Source organism: Rattus norvegicus, chromosome Y (genome assembly GCF_036323735.1).
Source record: "Rattus norvegicus strain BN/NHsdMcwi chromosome Y, GRCr8, whole genome shotgun sequence".
NCBI classification, from domain to species: domain Eukaryota; kingdom Metazoa; phylum Chordata; class Mammalia; order Rodentia; family Muridae; genus Rattus; species Rattus norvegicus.
In genome coordinates this window covers 15653453-15669412 of record NC_086040.1, presented here as the reverse complement: position 1 = coordinate 15669412, position 15960 = coordinate 15653453, and positions in this window count along the sequence as shown.

The window sequence follows — 15960 nt, the reverse complement described above, 5'->3', positions numbered from 1 at the left end:
TGATTCCTATATGAGGAAGGCTCAAATCAATGCTATGTCTTCAGCAAACCCACCAAACCCCTACACAAGACTCACTGAGTTCTCCCATGGACAAGATATTTCTTCCTTTTTTTATACCAAGACATAAGGCCAGTTTCCTTCTCCCCATCTTTGATACCTTCATTCTTTTTGTTCTCCCTCCCAAATGGCTGTTTGCTCTGAATCAGAGGCCAATTAGTAAACCCTAGACATACAGAAGGAATATCTGAGAGCCAGTTGCTTTCATGACAACACATGTGATGTCACAGAAGAAGCTAGTGCTCTCCAGGATACAAGAGATTTTTCAAGGAGGGCTTAATGATGATGTCACTGAGACCTGCCATGGCCTACCTGCTGAACAGTTTCAGCAGCTATGTTGACTGAAGGCATCCGAAAATTAAAAAATACCAAATGTATATCACCACAGTTATGTTGATCATGGGCTGATTAGACCCGTTACCATCGAGATGTCTTATTTAAGGGGAACGTATGGACGATAAACCAATTGATGGCCCTGAAGTAAGAACCAGATGCCTGGTAAAGTTTCAGTATAGTCACCCCCAGGACGAATGGGCCCGGAGCGAGAAGAGGGGGACTAGTGGGCAGGTTTTTGATTTCACAGAGGATGGTAGAAATAGGAATCAATTGGGTTAGGTGATAGTCATATGGAAGAGAAAGGTTTATGACTTAATGGTGCATGTCTAATAACACAGATATGTCTAATAAGCATTATTTTAATGTATTCGAGAATATTCATATTAATATGGATTGAAATTATAGTTGGGTTTTATGTCTTAATTCATTAATTTAACTTACATGCTAGGGGAATATAAGTTAATGTACGATATACATTAATGTTGTAATGTTCTAGATTATTTTATGTACTGTATAAACCTGAAGTCTGGCTTAGACATATACTGCCATGCTGTCTAATGTAGGTAGTTATAACATACATTGGTACTGGCAATTCATGGAGTTCTGTGGACACAAGACAGGTAGCCTGGTAAAGCTGAGTTACCAGAAAACTGCCAATTGTTTCTGAAAAAATGATCTTTCCTTCTTTTGTTCAAAGGTAGCCATTTGATTCTTTTGCATGCTCACATCTTATTTATACCATGAAGTCTCAGGTAGCAATGGTTTGGGTATGTCACCACGAGGTCAGTGGGATCACAGGTCTTCGAGACTCTTGTTGGGCATCCAGGTCAGTGATCTTGTTACCTTTAGTCTCGAGGCAGACATCTCTTTGATGTCCATAGCAGTGAAACCTAGAAAATCATAGGGGAATCCAAATATCCTCTGGAGAGCCAAGAATTTCTCTTTGTTCTTAATGTCCTTTCCTCAGCAACAGGGACAATTTTTGTCTCCGTATTATACCATAGACATGTGGAGTATCCCAGCATTATGTCTGTGCATGTAGAAGATGACAGGCTTCCCTTTTCACCATTTGATCTCCTGAGATAGACTGATGAATCAGTTGTGTCCTCTGGGACTATGTACTTTGCTCTAAGTCTTGCGTGAAAATAATTTCAATTACAGTAACTGTTGAAGCTCCTTGGTATCTTGCTCCATGTTTAATGAAAATACTCCCAACTGTGTTGACTATGGCATTAATGTCTTTCATGGGATGGGGTTTGGCAGTAGTCCATTAGGTCTGTCCACAAAAATTGAACCATTGTTGTTACCTCAGGATAGTCAGGGAAGAGCATATGAAGCCTACAGCACACAACAGGGTAACAGGATTTATGTCAAGTGCGTTTTTCCAACTACACTCCAGTATGGTACAGTAAGAGTATCTGTTAGTGTGCAAAAGGGACATATAGAAGTCAGGTTCTCAAGAATACACTTGGGAGGGAATAGAGAGGCAAAGTATAGAATAGAGGCAAAAGGAACAGCCATTCAGAGCCTGCCACACATGTGGCCCATATACATAAAGCCACCATACTAGATAAGATGAAGCAGCAAAGATGTGCAGGCTGACAGGAACCGGATGTAGATCTCTCCTGAGAGACACAGCCAGAATACAGCAAATACAGAGGCGAATTCCAGCATCAAACCTCTGTCCTGAGAATGGTACCACCATTGAAGGAATCAGAGAATGGACTGAAAGAACTTGAAGGGGCTTGAGATCCCATATGAACAACAATGCCAACCAACAAGAGCTTCCAGGGATTAAGCCACTACCCAAAGACTATACATGGACTGACCCTGGGATCCAACCACATAGGTAGCAATGAATAGCCCAGTAAGAGCACTGGTGGAAGGGGAAGCCCTTGGTCCTGCCAAGACTGAACCCCCAGTGAAGGTGATTGTTGGGGGGAAGGCGGTAATGGGTGGAGGGTGGGGAGGGGAACACAAATGTAGAAAGGGAGGGGGAAGGGTTAGGAGGATATTAGCTCAGAAACCCGGAAGGGGTATAACAATCAAAATGTAAATAAGAAATACTCAAGTTAATAAAGATGAAAAAAAATAGAAGCCAGGTTGTGGTGTTCCTTGTAGAAAGGCTTCACCTCTCTGGGATGATAGGAGTATAAAATGATGACCCAGAATTAACTTCTCTGCTTCTTTCACAGAATAGGGGCAGCTAATGTAGCCTTTAGACAAGTGATCCATCCTGAGGCTACAGGGTCCAGTTGTTTGGACAGGTGCACCCAAGGTGTTTTCACGGCTCTAAAGTGTTTTTGTAAATCCCTCATGCAGTATCTTTTCATCTGTTTCATGGAAAAACAGATAAAAACATTCTGAGGAATCTTGAAATGTTGGGCTGTAACCATAACAAACTATCAAGTGTCAAACTCCATACCATCTGTTTCCACGAAGATTCGTCCTAGTACCCTCATGTGTTATGGGGTTTTGAGGATTTGCTATTTCTCAAAAACCCTGGTATCCAGGCAGAGCAATACCCAGGCACACCAAGTATCTCTCAAACCTGTCTTGTAACCTTTGGAGATGGGACCAGTAGGATAACAGCAAACATTCTGTGATACAGGATTCTTTTGTCTCCCACAGATTTTTGTCAAGATTGGTGTCCTCTTAATATAAAAAGGTGAACTTTCCTAGCTCACCCTTGCTAGCTCAGTGATTATAACTTTTGGACCAGTGCCTCAGTTTCCCTTGTTCATTTATTTTTGAGTTTAAGGAGAGAGGAGGAGGTTATCTTCATCTTGTAAGAGTGTTGACCTGAGAAATTTCTGAGGCCAGCTACAGACCGGACTGGAGAATTTTGAAATCCTTGGCTGAAGGGGTCTAAATTATTTGCCCACTTTTACATTCCTCTGTAACTGTCATTCAAAATTGAATTTTATCTCCTCTGCCAAAGGGAACCTGAAGAATACATCTTTCAACTACAAGGCAGTCTACGTATTTTCCCTGGAGGATTCAGATTTCTGAGTGTATATGTGATAGGAACTGTAGGGTAAGTAGACTCTACACTTAATGCAAGTCCCTCAGATCTCGGATTGTTTATATGATTAATGATCCCAGTTTCTTCTCAGGAAATGACAGCATCCTACAGTGAGACTGGCAGGATATCAGGATGCCCACCTCTTTCAACTGGGTATTATAGTCTGTAACTCTCCCTTTGCTTCCAGACTGCAGATTATTTAATCTGCATAAGCACAAAGGAATGGGTCAGTTGAACAATTATGGGATTTTGTTTTAGGACCAGGCCTGGGAGGATAGTTTTGTCAATACACCTAGGATTCTTCCTACAAATCTGAAAGGTAGTCCAACTATTTTTTGTATAGGGAGCAGGACTTTCACAAAGGAGATCTTCTTTTGGTAAACAATGTTTTCTTTGTTAGTGTCTGGAAGTCTAACTGTGTCTCATTCTTAGAAAAGATGATGGTTGCTTTCAGTTTATGCAAGAGGTCTCATGCCAGAAGGAAACAGGAAGAAGGGGTGACAATCTGACATGAACAATAACAGGTGAGTTATTATACCTTTGCAAATGTTAATAGAACGTTTGCTGCTTCAGAGACATTAAGGGAGTTTTCCTTTTGCTGCTTTGAATGTTATCTTCTGATCAGGTAATTGTCTTAGTAGATTATTGAGGACTGAATATGTCAATCCAGTGACCAGTAAGAACTCAATTGCTTTTCCACAATTTTAAGTTTTACCGCAGGCTCCTGGAGTAAAGTAGCCTGGGCCCCATTACCCCTGTAACTATCGTACTCAATTTACCTTTTATTTCCAGTTACAGGACTTACGTTTTCAATGTACACGTTATTTGCAGGAGGCATGTTTGTCTTTCTCCAATGCTTGCTTGGTAGTCTTCTGGCCCTTTTCTTGTTTGTTTCACAAAACTTGTTTATCTTTCAGATTTACTGTTATGATTGCCACTATTGGCCTTGGTAAGTCTCTTGTCCTCCTGGCTCTCAATCAAATATCTATTTTCCCACTCATTTTAAGCTTCCAGTAACCACTGAGACTCATCCATACCTGCACATCCCTCTAATCTTTTGACATCAAATATCTGGTGCCAACTGAGTGACAAAATCACTTTTGAACATCTTCCTATGCCCAGGGCCTCTGGGCCTACTGTTGTAGCTGTATGATAAGTCTATAAAAAGCATATTAGAAAAGAATGTTGTTCTGAGGTACCATGTGTGAACTCACTTACTTTTTACACGTTTTCTGTCCTCTGAGCTGCTGCATGGAGCCCAGCCAGAAAGTCTGGAAATAGATGACCAGTACCACAGTATCTTAGTCAAGGTCAGAATCCTAAGGGAGGTGTGAGGAATGGAAAATGACTCTCAATACAATTATTGTTATCAGTCAGAGATCCATATATGGATGCAGTACCACATTTTTACTTTCCAACAATTTTCAGTCCCTCTCTTCTGTTATGAACAGGGGAGCCAGTAACTGTTGGCAATCATTGTCATTCTGCTGATGAACATAAAAAAAAAAAACATTTTCTAAGATAGAGATGAGTGTCTGAGTTTTCACAGAGAAAGAGGGTTTCTGTGGGCTCTAGTAGTATTGGTCACTTGTCCTGAAGGAAATACATATCACAACTTAGGATAGGGACTCCTTACTCAGATCTTTTGTTCCCAAATGAGAAAGATCAGAAGCTAACTAGAGGGAATAATTGCAGGAACTACACAGATTTAAGCCATATTCGAGTCTTCAGGCCACAAAGAGCATAGTTGGATCAACTGTAGGTATGGAATGGACAATTCAGGAGAAGAAGAGGAAAGGGTACTTGGGCATGGTTGAAACACAGCATGAAGTCACCAATCCTGAAGAGAAAAAGGATAGGTTAGTTCTTCCTCATCTTAATAGATGTGTAGAATTTTTAATGTTTTTTCACTTGAGGCTTGGTTACTGCAAAACTGATATAATTTATGTATTTTTATTTACATTTTATTTGTTCCTCCCTTTCCCTGTTTCACCTTCGGGAACCAACTATCTTATCCCTCTTCCCCTGCTTCTATGAGGGTGCTCCTTATACACCTATCCACCCACTACCCTCCCACCTCCATTCCCTGACATTCTCTACTATGAGATATTGAGCATTGACAGGACAAAGACCTCTCCTCCCATTGATGCCTGACAAGTCCATCCTCTGCTACATAGGTGGCAAGAGTCATGGGTTAATTTCTGTGTAACTTTGTGATAGTGGTTTGGTCCCTGATATTTCCTGGGTGAAGGTTATTTTTAAAGTTTTCACAGATATAATTTTAAGGAAACAGGTGCAAGCCAGAGAGGAACCTGTCATTATCCACGTAAGGACACATCTATGTAAGGAAATTAATAAGAATGCCCAGGAGTGCTTATGACACCCAGCAATACTTCTCCTGTTTTTCAGTGGTTTTATGTACCTGCACTCAGCCATTCAAGGTCAAAAAAAGACCATTCTAACATATAGAATCCATACACAATTCCTTGTCTTTACAGGTCTTCAGGAAATAGTAAAGATAATATGGCAAAGGAGTGAGCTGCTTATTATATTTAATCCATAATTCTCAATTCACAATGACAAATAACAGAATGATCAGGAGGACAGAGATAGCCAACACTTGAACAAATAAATGACTATAGGAGACAAATTAATGGTGGCTACAACACAATCATACACTTGGGTAAAGGGTCATTTGGTGACAACTCACTAGAACGTTGATGTCTTTTACCAGCAGCAAAAATTGACCATCACTATGAGTTCAAAGAAAAGGTGCTATATCCAGTATTGCTTCTGGAAGTGACTAAATAGTTGGCAATTTCTCTAGGAAATTTAGACCAGGGTATCACAGGTGCCTCAGATGCTGAGTTGGGTTTCTTTGCTTGGTTCTCAGTTGGATGACTCAGGTTGCAGTCTTGGAAGAAATATCCACACATCAGGGTCAAAATCCATGATGAAATGTATAAGTTGCTAAAACTGGTTAGGATTTCAAATAGATGATGCTGTGTCTTCACAATATTATAGGGTAAAAATTGAAAGACCATTCAATATGATCAAGGTCTGGAGGGAAACATTTTCAAAAGACTAACTCTAAATGGAAATTACCAGATTTCATTTTAAAGACAAAGTATACAAGAAAAAAAACACATCCTGTTTGACTGATGCAGGGGGAAACAAGAATGCAGTTTAACAAGAGTAAAGAACATGCAGTCAGCTAGGTCATTTTAACTCTCATTTTCTAGAAAAGAGTTGTGAGCTCTCCCGCAAAACTTTTCGGGACAAGAGGTAGAAGCCAGAGACAGATTCATGTGGGAAAAGATGGAGAAATCTTTGCCCACATACTCAATGTAAAAAGAAAATAACTAAACCCATGCGGAATGACAAAGGGTGCAAATCCATCAGGAAAGTAAATTGTTATCTAGTGAGGTGCTTCTTATGGGTGAAGAAAATAAGACAGGGTAGTGAAGAAGGTGTTTACACATGGTTGTCTTTATAACCATAACAAGTTGTAGAAAAATGATTAATAATTGAAATCAATAATTTCAATTATTGTTAAATTTTTGTATTTTGTTAGCAAAGTTTTTCTATAGATTTTTGTGTTTTCTTTCATCAATGTCTTTATCATGCAATATAATACCAAGTAAGACAAAACAATGGTTTTCATATTCGTTTCAAATTTGAGATACTAATAGAATGTGCCGTAGAACACATTTCCAACGAATCTAAATGTATAACGTGTTTGAGATTGTAGAGTTGATGATTATATCATCAGTATATCTATAATTTGGTTAAATGTATATTGCATTTCCATTTGTATGTAGGATCATTCTATTTTATCAAAGCACCATTATAATCTGGATATTATTTTCATTTATAAATTATTCACAGCATAAGGAAATATGATTGCTTCAGGTTGACAAGAAGTAGTGTCGTGATGGCTATTTTTGGTTGCCTACTTGACTACAACTGGAATTATCTAAAACCATAAAATAATGGGCATACCTTTAAGGGACTTCCACTTTCATTCAAAGTGAGAAGAACTACTTCTAGTCTTAATTTTTGAAATACAAAAACACTCCTTGAATCGAGGTATTTAATCCAGCTACAATGTAGGGAATTCCTCCTATTGGAAACCTCTATAATTACATGGAAGAAATTAAGTTTTTGCTCTTATCCTGCTTACTGTGTCTTGCTAGCAAGTCTATTTCATTACTGGCATTAAATCATTTTTTTAATCTTAATAACGTGAGTATTTCTTATTTACATTTCGATTATTATTCCCCTTCCCAGTTTCTGAGCCAAAATCCCCCTAACGCCTCACCCTCCCCTTCTATATAGGTGTTCCCTTTCCCATCCTCCCCCCATTACCACCCTCCCCCCATCACATACACTGGGGGTTCAGTCTTATCCGGACCAAGGGCTTCCCCGTCCACTGGTGATCTTACTAGACTATTCATTGCTACCTATGAGGTCAGAGTCCAGGGTCAGTTCATGTATAGTCTTTGGGAGGTTGCCTAGTCCCTGGAAGTTGTGGTTGGTTGGCATTGTTGTTCATATGAGGTCTCGAGTCCCTTCAATCTCTTCCAGATCTTTCTCCAATTCCTTAAACGTTCCCGTTCTCAGTTCAGTGGTTTGCTGCTGGCATTCGCCTATATATTTGCTGTATTCTGGGTGTGTCTCTCAAGAGAACTCAACATCCGTTTCCTGTCGGCCTGCACTTCTTTGCTTCATCCATCTTGTCTAATCGGGTGGCTGTGTATGTATGGGACACATGTGGGGCAGGCTCTGAATATGTGTTCCTTCTACATTTGTTCTAAATTTTGCCTCCCTATTCCCTGGCAAGGGTATTCTTGTTCCCCTTTGAAAGAAGAAGTGAAGCATTCACATTTTGATCATCCTTCTTGAGTTTCATGTCTTCTGTGCATCTAGGCCAATTCAAGCATTTGGGCTAATAACCACTTATCAATGAGTGCAGACCATGTGTGTATTTCTGTGATTGGGTTACCTCACTCAGGGTGATATTTTCTGTTCCATCCATTTGCCCATGGATGTCATAAAGTCCTTGTTTTTGATATCTGAGTAATATTCCATTGTGTAGATGTACAACATTTTCTGTATCCATGGTTCTGTTGAAGGGCATATAAGGTTTCTTTCCACCTTTTGAGTATTATAAATAATGCTGCTATGAACATAGTGGAGCATGTTTCTTTGTTATATGTTGGGGCATCTTTTGGTTACATGCCCAAGAGAGGTATAGCTTGGTCCTCAAGTAGTATAATGTCCAACTTTCTGAGGAAACTCAAGACTGATTTCCAGAATGGTTGTACCAGTCTGCAATCCCACCAACAATGGAGGAGGTTTCCTCTTTCTCCACATCCTCGCCAGCATCTGCTGTCACCTGAGTTTTTGATCTTAGCCATTCTCACTGGTGTGAGGTGAAATCTCACGGTTGTTTTGATTTGCATTTACCTTATGACTAAAGATGTTGAACATTTCTTTAGGTGTTTCTCAGCCATTCGGCATTCCTCAGCTGTGAATTCTTTGTTTAGCTCTGAATCCCATTTTTTAATAGGGTTATTTGTCTCCCTGCGGTCTAACGTCTTGAGTTCTTTGTATATTTTGGATATAAGGCCTCTATCTGTTGTAGGATTGGTAAAGATCTTTTCCCAATCTGTTGGTTGTTGTATTGTCCTAACAATAGTGTCCTTTGCCTTACAGAAGCTTTATAGTTATATGAGATCCCATTTGTCGATTCTTGATCATAGAGCATAAGCCATTGGTGTTTTGTTCAGAAAATTTTCTCCAATGCCCACGTATTCAAAGCTCTTCCCCATATTTTCTTCTATCAATTTAAGTGTATCAATATTTAAATAGAGGTCCTTGATCCACTTAAAGCTGAGCTTTGTACAGGGGGATAAGAATAGCTCAATTTGTATTCCTGTGTATGCTGACTTCCAGTTCAACCATTTGTTAAAAAGGCTTTTTTTTTTTTTTTTTTTTTTTTTTTTTTTTTGCCATTGGATGGATTTAACTCCTCTTTTAAAGCACAAGAGAGTATAGGTGTATGGGTTTATTTCTGTTTCTTCAATACTTTTCCATTGATCGTACTGACTGTCCTTGTACTGATATAGTACAATTTTTATCACCATTGCTCTGAAATACGACTTGAGTTGAGGAATGGCTATTCGCCCAGGAGTTCTATTATTGTTGTGGGTAATTTTTGCTCTCCTGTGCTTTTTGTTTTTCCAAATGAATTTGCAAATTGCTCTTTCTAACTCTATGAAGAACTTAGGTCAAATTTTGATGTGGATTTCATTGAATCTGGAGATTGCTTTTGACGTGTTGCCACTTTTCAATATTAAACCTCCCAGTCCATTTGCATGGGAGATCTTTCCATTTTTTGACACCTTATTCAATTTCCTTCTTTCAGACATTTGAAATTCTTGTAACACAGATTCTTTGTTTGCTTGTTAAGAGTCACACTGTGGTTTTTTCAGTATTTGTGGCTACTGTGAAGCGTGGCATTTTTCTAACATATTTCTCAGACTCCTTATCCTTTGATAGAGGAAGCCTACTGATTTGTTTGAGTTAATTTTATTTCAAATCACTTTGCTGAATTTATTGATCGGGCTTAGTAGTTGTCTGGTTGAACTTCTAGGTCATTTAATTATACTATCATGTGATCTGAAAATAGTGATATTTTGTCTTCTTCATTTCCAATTTCTATCCCTTTGACCTCCTTTTGTGGTCTGATTAGTCTGGCTAGGACTTCAAGACATATATTGAATTAGTAGGGAGAAACTGTTTAGCCTTGCCTATTACTTGATTTTAGTGGGATTGCTTCAAGTCACTCTCCACTTCGTTTAATGTTGGCTGCACGTTTGGTGTATATTGTTATTTCTATGTTTAGCTATAGGCCTGGAATTGCAGTTCTTTCCTACACTTTTAACATGATGTGGTGAAGAATATTGTCAAATGCTCTCAGCATTTAATGAGATGATCATGTGGTTTTATTCTTTGATTTTTTTTTTCATATAATGGAATTCTTTGTTAGGTTTCCATGTATTTAGCCATCCTTGCACTCTTGAGATGAAGATACTGGATCATGCCAAAAGGGTTGTTTTGATGTGTTCTTGGATTCAGTTTGTGAGAACTTTGTAGAATATTTTCTCCTCAATATTCATAAGGGATCTTTTGTCAGAAGCTGTCTTTCTTTGTTGCAATTTTATATGGTTTATTTATAGTCATAATTGTGGCTACATAGAAGGATTTGGGAAGGGTTCGTTCTGTTTCTGTGTATGTTTTGTGGAATAGTTTAGACAGTATTGCTGTTAGGGTTCTATGAATGTCTTTTACTATTCTGCACTAAACACATCTGGTCCTGGGCTTTTTTTCATTGGAAGACTTTTAGTAACTGCTTCTATTTCTTTAGGAGTTATGGGATTGTTTACACAGGTTAAATTATCCTAATTTAACTTTGGTACCATGTATTTGTGTAGAAAGATATGCATTTCCTCCAGATTTTCCAGTTTTGTTGAATATAGGATTTTGAAGTAGGATCTGATGATTTTTTGAATTTCCTCAGTATCAGTGGTTTTGTCTCCTTTTTTATTTCTGATTTTGTTACTTTGGATAAACTCTCTGTTCCCTCTGCGGAGTCTGGCTAGGGGTTTATCTATCTTGTTGATTTTTTCAAAGAATCAGATATTGATTTTGATGATTCTTTGTATGGTCCTTTTTGTTTCTACTTGTTTGATTTCATCCCTGAGTTTGATTATTTCCTGCCTTCTATTGTATTTGCTTTTGTTCTGTTCTAGAGATTATAGATGTGCTGTCCAATTGCTAATATAATCTCTCTCCAGATTTTTTTTGGAGGCAGTCAGAGATTTTAGATTTCATCTTAGCACTGCTTTGATTGTGTACCATAATTTTGTGCCTTCATTTTTATTAAATTCTAAAAAATTCTTTAAATTATTTCATTATTCATTCCCTGACCAAGTTATCATTGAGCAAAATTTTGTTCAACTTCCATGTATGTGTGGGGTTTCTGTAATTATTATTCTTATTGAAGACCAACCTTTGTCTGTGATGACCTGATAAGATGCATGGCATTTTTTTAATCTTCTTGTGTCTGTTGAGGCCTCTTTTGTGACTGACTATATGTTGAAATTTGGAGAAGCTACCATGAGGTTCTAAAAAGAATGTATGTGTGTGTGTGTGTGTGTGTGTGCGTGTGTGTGTGTGTGTGCATGTGTGTGTGTGTGTGTGTGTGTGTGTGTGTGTGTATGTGTGTATGTTTCTTTTAGGATGAAATGTTCTATAAATTTTTGTTAAATCCATTTGTTGCGTGACTTTTTTTTTTTTTTTTTTTTTTTGGAACTGGGGACCGAACCCAGGGCCTTGCGCATGCTAGGCAGCACTCTACCACTGAGCTAAATCCCCAACCCCTTGTGCATGACTTTTGTTAGTTTCTCTATGTGTCTTTGTTTCTGTTTCTATGATTTGTCCATTGATGAGAGTATGTGGCAGAAATCTCTTAATATTATTGTGTGAGATGTAATGTGTTCTTTCATTTTTAGTAAGGTTTCTTTTATGAATATAGGAACCCTTGCATTTGGAGCATAGACATTGAGGACTGAGAGTTCATGGTGGTAGATTTTTCCTTTGATGAATATGAAATATCCTTCCTTATTTTTATTTATATCTTTTAGTTGATAGTTAATATTATTTGATGTTAGAATGACTTCTGCAACTTCTTTCTTTGAACCATTTCATTGGAAAGTTGTTTTCCATCCTTTCACTCTGAAGTAGTGTCTGTCTTTCCCACCGAGAAATATTTCCTGTATTCAGCAAAATGTTGGGTACTCTTTACATATCTTTTCTGCTGTTAGACTATGTATTTTCATTGGGGAATTGAGTCAATTAATGTTGAGAGATATTAGGGAGCAATGATTGTTGTTTCCCATTATTTTTGTTGTTAGAGCTGGAGTTATGTTTGTGTGGCTATCTTCTTTTGGGTTAGGCAAAATTACTTTCCTGAGGTTTTGGGTTTATTTTTCTCACCTTGTCTTCGAGGTTTCCATCTACTATCCATTGTAGTACGATATTGTGTAAATTTTGCTTTGTCATGCAATATCTTTGTTTCTCCATCTATGCTATTTGAGAGTTTTTCTGAATATAGTAGACTGATTTGGCATTTGTTTTCTCTCAGGGTTTTTTGTCACATATGTACAGGATCTTTGGCTTTCATTTTCTCTGGCACGAAGTCCGGTGCCATTCTAATAGTTCTCACTTTATATTTTCCTTGACCCTTTTCTCTTACTGCTTTTAATATTTGTTCTTTTCTTTCTGTATTTGTTGTTTTGACTATTATGTGAGAGGAGGACTTTCTTTTCTTCTCCAATCTATTTGGAGTTCTGTATAATTCTTTTAATATTTACGGGCTATTTCTTACTTTAGGTTCTGGAAGTTTTCCTCCATAATTTTGCTGAATATATTTATTGGCCCTTTAACTTGATAATCTTCCGTCTCTTCTACACTTACTATCCTTAGGTTTGATCCTGTTGTTTTATCTCAGATTTACTGGATGTTTGGGGTTAGGAGCCTTTTGTGTTTCACATTATCTTTGATGGTTGTTTCAATGTTTTCTACACTGTCTTCTGACCCTGACATTTACTCTTAATCTCTAGTATTCTTTGGTATTGCTTGTGTCTCTGACTCTTCATCTCATCCCTAGGTGTTCTATCTCTAGGGTTGTCTCCCTTTGTTCGTTTTTATTTTTTCTATTTCCATTTTTAGGGCCTGGATTATTTTGTCCAATTCCTTCACTTGTTTCTTTGTGTTTTCCTGTAATTTTTTAAGGAATTATTGTGTTTCCTTCTAATGGGCTTCTACTTGTTTTCCTGTGTTGTCTGTATTTCTTTAAGGTCCTTAAAGTCCTCTAACATCACCATGAGCTGTGATTTTAAATAAAAATCTTGCTTTCAAAGTTTGCTGACCCCCATCCAGGGCTTGCTGTGGTGAGGGAACTTCATTCTGATTATGTCAAGTGTCCTTGGATTCTGCTTGTTACTTCTTAACCTTGCCCCTAGCCATCGTTTTATCTCTGGTGTTAGCTTGTCTTGCTGTCTATGACAGTGGCTTGAGACTCTTGTAAGTCTGCCCATGGGCACTCGGGAGACTGTTTTTTTCCCAGTGGCATTTGTGTGTGATAGAGACCTGTGTCAGAAGGTCAGCTATTGGCACAGGCAGAAATCAGACAGATCCTGTCCTGGACTGCTCATAGGTTCCTTTGTCCAGTGGGCTCCAGGAAGGTAATTCTTGGGCTAGGAATGTGAGCAAAAGTGGTGGTCTCCTCTGTGCTCTCAGGATAGTTTGTACTCTGGGAATCCCACTCCCTTCCCACGTGATGTTGATTTTCTTTTTTCATTCATTCTTTAACTAACTAGCTAAATATGTAATTAATGTATGTATGTATGTATGTATGTATGTATGTATGTATGTTTGTTTGTATGTATGTATTGATTTATTCACTTTACATCATAGTTGCTTCCCCCTCTTGGAGTTCTCCTTTCATATATTCTTTTTTAAAATACTTATTTATTTATTTATTTATTTATTTATTTATTTTTACACTCCAGATTTTATTCCCCTTCTGTTCTATTCCCTGGACAGTTCTACATCCCATAGAGAATAAACTCTACACACGCCACCAGACCTCTAAACTTCTTGGAGTTTCTAGTTTCTTGAGTGTTAGGAGCATTTTCTGCTCTCCACATTTCCTCCATCATCTTGTGAAAGGGTAGAATACACTATGAACATACAATCACCATGATACATCAAACATCTCTAGGGCTAGCCACTTCCCCTCCCACTGAATACAAATAACATAGTCCAGTCAAGGATGGTGCAAGGGTTGCAGCATTAGGACGATTGAGAATCACTCCTTTTATTTAACCCCAGATAATTATAGGTACCAACATCCAAATACAGCTGCACTGCAGCTACTACATCTTTGACTCGCAGAATCTAATTGAGGAGGCAGTGGAAAGAATACAAGATCATCTACTGTAAATCATTGTCCCCAGAACATGATAAAGGAGACAAAAGCAAACACTGTAAGATCAGTGTACTTAAGTGTTGCAGTTTGTTGCAGTTTCCTCTCCAACCCGAATCGGCAGGTACAAAGAAAATGCAACTCAATTTATATGAAAACAATCTAGCATCTAGATTGGGCAGATCCACCCTACACTGTCTTATCCTTAGCTCCCAAATCCCTCATCCCTAGCACCTTTTATTTGCCAGGTCTCCAGCTTCTCCTTCTCCCAGGACAACTCTCTCCTTGCTTCTTTCCTTTCTCCTCCCCTAACTCCACCCTTCCTGAGTCCACCCCCTCCTGACTCCTCACCTCTCCTGACTCCTACCCTCTCGTTCCCTACTCCTCCCTCTGCATAAATCTCGAGCTCTTGCCTTTATTTTACAAATGCAGAGAGAACTCCAAGGCAAAGCACAACATTTCCCCCTTTTTGTCCAGTTAAAAAACCTTTTCCCTATACATATGTGAACTAAGTATTATTACCATTCTGCAATTTGTACAACCAACAATTCAGTCATCACCCAGTCCATCAATTTTGTTCATTAACCATGTCATCTATACTAAAAACTATACCTGACTATATCCTGGTTCTACATCCTATGCCACCTGAAAAACACCCTAACTGATTTATCATCTTTCTCAATACTAAACCGCTTGGGTTGTCTATGAGACATCCAGTCTCCAACCACATCAGAAATCCAAGAATGATTAATATTACCTGAAAATATGGGAAGCACAAAACATGGCTTCCAAGCTAAGCCAATTTATAGAGACTGCTGGTCCCCTGGACAGTCCCCTATGCCTTAATATGTCGGAGCATCAGTCTTCAGCCTTCCGGCCCAGAATCATCTGACAGACCTTTGTGATGCAGATTTTGAAGGGCTGATTACCCTCCCTTGGCAGAGATTATCAGCCGACTATTTTGCATAATTTGTCCTTTTCTGGACAGTGTTTTGTCTGTAGATGAATTGAAGCAATTTGCTCAGTGGCTGTGTTACCACGATTTGAGCAACTCCATTGATGCTCAATTTCTTCTTCGAGTCTAAGGGGTCCTTTCAGAGGCAGACAGGTTTCTAGTCAAATGATCTAGATGAAGAAATGTCCACAAATGTGTTATTCTGTGGACTTCTGATGCCCTTGAAGATTTCCTATCTACATAGGCGTTTCTGAACTGTTAACCATAGACTACCGTTGGCCCTCTCTAATCGAAGTATTTCCAAAACCCATCTAACCTGACTCAGTACCATGACTTTCCTATCTTGTCTTTAGCTGGTACTGGTTAATCAACTAAAAATAATGTATAATAGCAGTTATAGAACTGGGTCTAAGACTTGTATTCTTAGATGCATAGTGGAGACACAATGCTTATGTTAAAGTAGCAATATTAATCTCAATTTTAAATAAATAAGAAAGTATACCAATGAAAACCTCGCATTTGTATAAAATG